Source organism: Schistocerca gregaria, chromosome 6 (genome assembly GCF_023897955.1).
Source record: "Schistocerca gregaria isolate iqSchGreg1 chromosome 6, iqSchGreg1.2, whole genome shotgun sequence".
NCBI lineage: Eukaryota > Metazoa > Arthropoda > Insecta > Orthoptera > Acrididae > Schistocerca > Schistocerca gregaria.
The window spans coordinates 73,288,712-73,297,379 of NC_064925.1; the positions used below are offsets into that span (position 1 = coordinate 73,288,712).

The 8,668-nt window shown below is 43.4% G+C and overlaps 1 pseudogene; it reads right to left on the reverse strand.

Moving 5' to 3' along the window:
• Positions 1-2,497: 2,497 nt before the first annotated feature.
• Positions 2,498-2,615, reverse strand: LOC126279192 (5S ribosomal RNA; annotated as a pseudogene).
• Between the last annotated feature and the right edge of the window lie 6,053 nt (positions 2,616-8,668).

The window sequence follows — 8,668 nt, forward strand, 5'->3', positions numbered from 1 at the left end:
TACCGCAGGACGAGTGTAGTCTTGCAATTTAAAGAAATGAAAGATTTCATTTCCTCCAGAGCCTTGTTTCTAGTTGAAATTATAATGAAATCTAGACCTTTAGCTGCTTACAGGCGTTGATACGTATCAACGGGGACAGTTGAAAAATGTGTGCCCAAACCGGGACTCGAACCTGAGACCTCCTGCTTACATGGCAGTCGCTCTATCCGACTTTATTTTTGCTTGGCGCCTCTTTTTTTCCTTTTTACGCTACCGATTTTTTGTTATTGATTTTTCCTTTATTTTTAATCATATCTTTAAATTTTTTCCTTTTTTTACGAGCTGACTTTTTTTAATGGATAATGGACCGGTGGGGGGCTCGCGAGGCAAAGTGGGCTGGGGTCGAAACTCGAGGCCTGGCCACAGTGTCCCCCTCACCACCACCGATCCTGTGGGGCATAGGGAATTGGGAGACGCAGGAGTGAACAGAAATTGAAACTGAGCCACCGAGGACACAGACGATGGTGCGACTGCAGGGACTTGAGACCCGCTGTTCAGTTTACATACAGCTTTTCCTCCAACAGGGCCTATCTTTGTACTAATTTTTATGTTTTTATTTTGGAAGTCCTACTACGTACCGTAAATTACGCATGCCTTTTAGCGATTCATATACTTCGTCTCTATTTTTCAGTGATATCGCTAGGTCTGTACCGAGGAAGTAGCGAGTGAGTCACCCGAAAGCGTGAGGACACGGTGTGGGGGTAAAAAGAGACAGGAAAAAAGGTGGGACGAGTATTTAAGAATTAATCGGGAGCGGCACATGAGTTCTCCTACCAATCCCGTCCACCCTTAAAGATCCAACCTTAAAAGATCCCTCACTTCTTACTAAACCTCCAGAGCTGTCTCAGTTCACTTCCTCCATAGAAGAAGGCATAAGAGGCTTACACAGATTAAGAGAATCCGTCCTAAGATTACCACGGTGAGTCGCCTCGTAGGACTTACTCTCATCTATTGTGAAACAAAGCTGTCGCGGTCGACGTCCCTCGCAGAAGTAATGTCAGCCCCACAGGATTCTGTGCAAAGTGCGACTCTGTACCCTGTAGTTTCTAAGTGTTGAAAGTGGAAAGCTGTATTACTTAAAATGATGTTCGTGGATGCCCGTAAGGTTCGTTTATTTACGAAAAAACCGCAAGTCTGATTATAAATGAAACTATGTGTTGCTCAATAACTAGAAATTAGCAATTTCTTGAGAGCATAGTGTTACGACGGAACTATATCTAAAGGTATGTAAATACAACTGCAATCTGTCGTTTTGTTGAATATTTATTTATTATTCCACAAAAGGGTTTTCGAACCTTTCAGGTTCATCTTCAGATGGTTTTCTGGAAGTTACATCACTATTTCCAGCATAAGCTGGGTCCTGGCTTGCGACAGTATGAGTGACTTTTTTGTGTTAGCGTCCATCTGTCTGCTTCGATTTTGATGTCCAGCTGGTGCATCACTTCACACACTTTTACATAATCTGTGTACATTTACATTGTGATAGCGAAACATTACCAGCATCCAGCATGTGCTATACAAATGTTGCTTGTTACAGAGGTTTGACAAAAATGGTGACACAGGCCCGCTTTGCTCAGAGTTGTTATTTGTTTTTGTTTGCATGTATTAATGTCGATATATGGGAAAATAATTTAATCAGACCGGCGTTAACAAATGGTTCAAATGGCTCTGAGCACTATGGGACTTAACATCTGAGGTCATCAGTCCCCTAGACTTAGAAATACTTAAACCTAAGTAACCTAAGGACATCACACACATCCATGCCCGAGGATTCGAACCTGCGACCGTAGCAGTCCCGCGGTTCCAGACTGCAGCGCCTAGAACTGCACGGCCACCGCGGCCGGCGGCGTTAACATGAGAGCTCAAAATAAAATGAATGAATTACTACAAGAACAAATATCGAGGGATCTGACGTCTTATTTCTAATCCGATGTTGCCATGTAATAAAGGCCTTTATGAACAAATACTTTAATGAAGACTGGCATTAACATGAATGCCCAGGAACAAAATGATACAGAGTTACAGTATTTGCAGTGAGATGCAGCTATTTGAATGACCAAGAACTTTAAATTTAAAACAATAACAAAACTTCATATGAACGGCTGATTTATTTCAGTTCTTACATTAACATGATCTGGAATTTTAGTGAGCACCCTGTATTATGACAGATATAGTGATGTATCTTCCAGAAAACCATCCGAAGACGAACCTGAAAAAGTTCCGAAACCGGTTCATTGAATAATAAATGCACTCTATGCACTCCGTCTTCTGGCCACAAATGGCCCATCGGGACCATCCGACCGCCGTGTCATCCTCAGTGGAGGATGCGGATAGGAGGGGCGTGTCGTCAGCACACCACTATCCCGGTCCTTACGATGGTTTTCTTTGACCGGAGCCGCTACTATTCGGTCGAGTAGCTCCTCAATTGGCATCACGAGGCTGAGTGCACCCCGAAAAATGGCAACAGCGCATGGAGGCCCGAATGGGCACCCATCCAAGTGCCGGTCACGACCAACAGCGCTTAACTTCAGTGATCGGATGGGAACCGGTGTATCCACTGCGGCAAGGCCGTTTCCCACGGAATAATAAATAACGATTCAAAAAAAGTTATCGGTTGCAGTTTTATGTATTTGCATTCAGTTAACAGTCATGGAGGTAGGCCCGTGGTCTAGGGGTAAGTAAAACCACATTAACTTTGTATTAAAAAGCAGTAAATAAAAATAAATAATGATTCCCACAAAAGATTTCTCCTTCCCATCCCTGATTCCTTGATTCCTTGACGGACGAGGGGGACACTGTGACCAGGCCTCGGGTTACGACCCTTGATCACTCTGCCTTCCCCGCCCTCCCCCACTTTAAAAAAACAGGGGTAGCGTCTTTGATTCATAATCAAAAACGTCTTCGGTCCCGGGTTCGATCCCCGCCACTGCCTAAATTTTGATAAATAATCAGCATTGGCGGCCGAAGACTTCCGGCATAAGAAGGCAGCCTCATTCTGCCAACGGCCTTGTCAAAGAGGGCGGAGGAGCGGATAGAGGTTCAGGGCACTCTCTTATCCTAGGGGTGGGAAATTGCCCCTAAAGGCGGAAGAATCAGCAATGATTAACGACATGAGGATGCAGAAGGCAATGGAAACCACTGCATTAAAGACACGTAACGTGTACCCACAGGACATGTGGCCGGTACTTGAAGAAGTATCATGATGATCTTTCCATTGGCAAAAGATTGCGGAATAGTCCCCCATTCGGATCTCCGGGAGGGGACTGCCAAGGGGGAGGTTACCATGAGAAAAAGATTGAATAATCAACGAAAGGATAACGTTCTACGAGTCGGGGCGTGGAATGTCAGAAGCTTGAACGTGGTAGGGAAACTAGAAAATCTGAAAAGGGAAATGCAAAGGCTCAATCTAGATATAGTAGGGATAAGTGAAGTGAAGTGGAAGGAAGACAAGGATTTCTGGTCAGATGAGTGTCGGGTAATATCAACAGCAGCAGAAAATGGTATAACAGGTGTAGGATTCGTTATGAATAGGAAGGTAGGGCAGAGGGTGTGTTACTGTGAACAGTTCAGTGACCGGGTTGTTCTAATCAGAATCGACAGCAGACCAACATCGACAACGATAGTTCAGGTATACATGCCGACGTCGCAAGCTGAAGATGAACAGATAGAGAAAGTGTATGAGGATATTGAAAGGGTAATGCAGTATGTAAAGGGGGACGAAAATCTAATAGTCATGGGCGACTGGAATCCAGTTGTAGGGGAAGGAGTAGAAGAAAACGTTACAGGAGAATATGGGCTTGGGACAAGTAATGAAAGAGGAGAAAGAATAATTGAGTTCTGTAACAAGTTTCAGCTAGTAATAGCGAATACCCTGTTCCAGAATCACAAGAGGAGGAGGTATACCTGAAAAAGGCCGGGAGATACGGGAAGATTTCAATTAGATTACATCATGGTCAGACAGAGATTCCGAAATCAGATACTGGATTGTAAGGCGTACCCAGGAGCAGATACAGACTCAGATCACAATAGAGTAGTGATGAAGAGTAGGCTGAAGTTCAAGACATTAGTCAGGAAGAATCAATACGCAAAGAAGTGGGATACGGAAGTTCTAAGGAATGACGAGATACGTTTGAAGTTCTCTAACTCTATAGATACAGCAATAAGGAATAGCGCAGTAGGCAGTACAGTTGAAGAGGAATGGACATCTCTAAAAAGGGCCATCACAGAAGTTAGGAAGGAAAACATAGGTACAAAGAAGGTAGCTGCGAAGAAACCATGGGTGACAGAAGAAATACTTCAGTTGATTGATGAAAGGAGGAAGTACAAAAGTGTCCCGGGAAAATCAGGAATACAGAAATACAAGTCGCTGAGGAATGAAATAAATAGAAAGTGCAGGGAAGTTAAGACGAAATGGCTGCGGGAAAAATGTGAAGACATCGAAAAATATATAATTGTCGGAAGGACAGACTCAGCATACAGAAAGTCAAAACAACCTTTAGTGACATCAAAAGCAACGGTGGTAACATTAAGAGTGCAACGGGAATTCCACTGTTAAATGGAGAGGAGAGAGCAGATAGGTGGAAAGAATACATTGAAAGCCTCTATGAGCGTGAAGATTTGTCTGATGTGATAGAGGTAGAAACAGGAGTCGATTTAGAAGAGATAGGGGATCCAGTATTAGAATCGGAATTTAAAAGAGCTTTGGAGGACTTACGGTCAAATGAGGCAGAAGGGATAGATAACATTCCACCAGAATTTCTAAAATCATTAGGGGAAGTGGCAACAAAACGACTATTCACGTTGGTGTGTAGAATATATGAGTCTGGCGACATACCATCTGACTTTCGGAAAAGCATCATCCACATAATTCCGAAGACGGCAAGACCTGACAAGTGCTAGAAATATCGCACAATCAGCTTAACAGCTCATGCATCGATGCTGCTTACAAGAATAATATACAGAAGAATGGAAAAGAAAATTGAGAATGCGCTAGGTGACGATCAGTTTGGCTTTAGGAAAAGTAAAGGCACGAGAGAGGCAATTCTGACGTTACGGCAAATAATGGAAGCAAGGCTAAAGAAAAATCAAGACACATTCATAGGATTTGTCGACCTGGAAAAGCGTTCGACAATATAAAATGGTGCAAGCTGTTCGAGATTCTGAAAAAAAGTAGGGATAAGCTATAGGGAGAGACGGGTCATATACAATATGTACAACAACCAAGACGGAATAATAAGAGTGGACGATCAAGAAGGACGTGCTCGTATTAAGAAGGGTGTAAGACAAGGCTGTAGCCTTTCGCCCCTACTCTTCAATCTGTACATCGAGGAAGCAATGATGGAAATAAAAGGAAGGTTCAGGAGTGGAATTAAAACACAAGGTGAAGGGATATCAATGATACGATTCGCTGATGACATTGCTATCCTGAGTGAAAGTGAAGAAGAATTAAATGATGTGCTGAACGGAATGAACAGTCTAATGAGTACACAGTATGGTTTGAGAGTAAATCGGAGAAAGACGAAGGTAATGAGAAGTAGTAGAAATGAGAACAGCGAGAAACTTAACATCAGGATTGATGGTCACGAAGTCAATGAAGTTAAGGAATTCTGCTACCTAGGTAGTAAAATACCAATGACGGACGGAGCAAGGAAGACATCAAAAGCAGACTCGCTATGGCAAAAAAGACATTTCTGGCCAAGAAAAGTCTACTAATATCAAATACCGGCCTTAATTTGAGGAAGAAATTTCTGAGGATGTACGTCTGGAGTACAGCATTGTATGGTAGTGAAACATGGACTGTGGGAAAACCGGAACAGAAGAGAATCGAAGCATTTGAGATGTGGTGTTATAGACGAATGTTGAAAATTAGGTGCAATGATAAGGTAAAGAATGAGGAGGTTCTACGCAGAATCCGATAGGAAAGGAATATGTGGAAAACACTGATAAGGAGAAGGGACAGGATGATAGGACATCTGCTAATACATGAGGGAATGACTTCCATGGTACTAGAGGGAGCTGAAGAGTGCAAAAACTGTAGAGGAAGACAGAGATTGGAATACGTCAAGCAAATAATTGAGGACGTAGGTTGCAAGTGCTACTCTGAGATGAAGAGGTTAGCACAAGAAAGGAATTCCTGGAGGGTCGCATCAAACCAGTCAGTAGACTGATGAAAAAAAAAAAGGGACAGTCATGGGTTCTAATACATCCGTGATGGATAGGCATAATCTATATCTAAATGATTCCTCTCAGTAACAGACGACTATGGCGTGTAGCTCTTGTGCTTACAATCGTGAAACATCTTAACTGTTCATAGAACTTTGTTACCTTAAAAATTATTCATTTGTTTATTGAAATGACTATTTTCTTGCGTCGTCATGTTGTTGTAAGGAAATGTTTATGACCAACAGGCTTCTCCTAATCTCCAGCGTGGAAAAAGTGTGTTTCATTAGTAAATATTTATTAAACAGAATCACTTCCTTCGTGTCAGAAAAGCCGTGGTTTGCCTACTTACTATTGCTGGTCTACCTTCTGACAGCCAGTCAAAGCGCTACACCCTTCCATCTACTGGCAAAGCCAGGTGGCCCAGAGGCTAATTTAGTAAGCGTGAGAACTCAATCGTTACTCCTGCTATGCGTTTCGCAGTACTGCTTGAGCTTAATGAATGCTACTGATACCTGCAGACGCTGTACAAAATGTAAATCTGGAAAATAAGGTAATAAAATGTAATCTGAAAATAGTAGGTACCCCTTCTGCTTACGAGTAAAAAGCTTTTCCCTCTGCCCGCTACAGTCAACGCACGCCACTGTAGTGTCTTTCGTGCTGTGTCATTCTGTCCAAGCAGATACATAAACAAACAGCTACTACCGAGTTTTGCAACAACAGAGCGTCTGGCTTTCACAACTGTCACTTAAACCATTCGTTTACGTTCAACAATGCAGTTCTTACTTCTGTTTCGCTAAGGTGTTAACTGTACGATCTCAAAAAGTCGGTAGATGGTCTTAACCAAGTATGTTATATAAGCTAAGACTTCCAGTTTCAATCGATTAAGGATTGGAACGAGAAGCGACTGTCAAAGAAACAAACTAGTGTGTAGATTACTGATTCCTCCAGGCAGTACTTTTGTTGTTCCCAAAACATCCGATGCCTTACGTACTTTTTTATTAATTATTATGCTAAACATTTAGTCCACATAGTTCTTGTATAAAATCTTGCTGGTGTGTCGCTTCCCCTATGTATCATTTTCACTTTAATCCACAAACAACATAAAGTTTGTAAAATGGATCTAAAAAAATACAGGAAGGCAGTTTTAGAGGTAGAGATTTGGTATGGTGGAGGATGGGGGGGGGGGGGGTGGGGGGGGGCTCCACACCGATTTGGTAGTTCTGCTCGAAGCGCAGAATCTTCTCAGTACGTCACTAAATACACTGCTGGCCATTAAAATTGCTACACCAAGAAGAAATGCAGATGACAAACGGGTATTCATTGGACAAATATATTATATTAGAACTGACATGTGATTACATTTCACGCAATTGGCGTGCGTAGATCCTGAGAAATCAGTACCCAGAACAACCACATCTGGCCGTAATAACGGTCTTGATACGCTTGGGAATTGAGTCAAACAGAGCATGGATGGCGTGTACAGTTATAGCTGCTCATGCAGCTTCAACACGATACCACAGTTCATCAAGAGTAGTGACTGGCGTATTGGGGCGAGCCAGTTGTTAGGCCACCATTGACCAGACGTTTTCAATTGGTGAGAGATCTGGGGAATGTGCTGGCCAGGGCAGCAGTCGAACATTTTCTGTATCCAGAAAGGCCCGTACAGGTCCTGCAGCATGGGGTCGTGCATTATACTACTGAAATGTAGGGTTTCGCAGGGATCGAATGAAGGGTAGAGCCACGGGTCGTAACACATCTGAAATGTAACGTCCACTGTTCAAAGTGCCGTCAATGGGAACAAGAGGCCACCGAGACGAGTAACCAGTGGCACTCCATACCATCACGCCGAGTGATCCGCTAGTATGGCGATGACGAATACAAGTTTCCAATGTGAGTTCACTGCCATTTCGCCAAACACGGATGAAAACCATCATGATGCTGTAAACAGAACCTGTATTCATCCGAAAATTGACGTTTTGCCATTCATGCTCCCAGGTTCGTCGTCGAGTACACCATCGCAGGCGCTCCTGCCTGTGTTGCAGCGTCAAGGGTAACCACAGCCACGATGTCCGAGCTGATAGTCCATGATGCTGCAAACGTCGTCGAACTGTTCGTGCAGATGGTTGTTGTCTTGCAAACGTCCCCATTTGTTGACTCAGGGATCGAGACGTGGCTGCACGATCCGTTACAGCCATGCGGATACGATGCCTGTCATCTCGACTGCTAGTGATACGAGGCCGTTGGGATACAGCACGGCGTTCCGTATTACCCTCCTGAATCCAGCAATCGCATTTTCTGCGAACAGTCATTGGATCTCGATCAACGTGAGGAGCAATGTCGCGATACGATAAACCGGAATCGCGATAGGCTACAATCCGACCTTTATCAAAGTCGGAAATGTGATGGTACGCATTTCTCCTCCTTACACGAGGCATCACAACAACGTTTCACCAGGCAACGCCAGTCA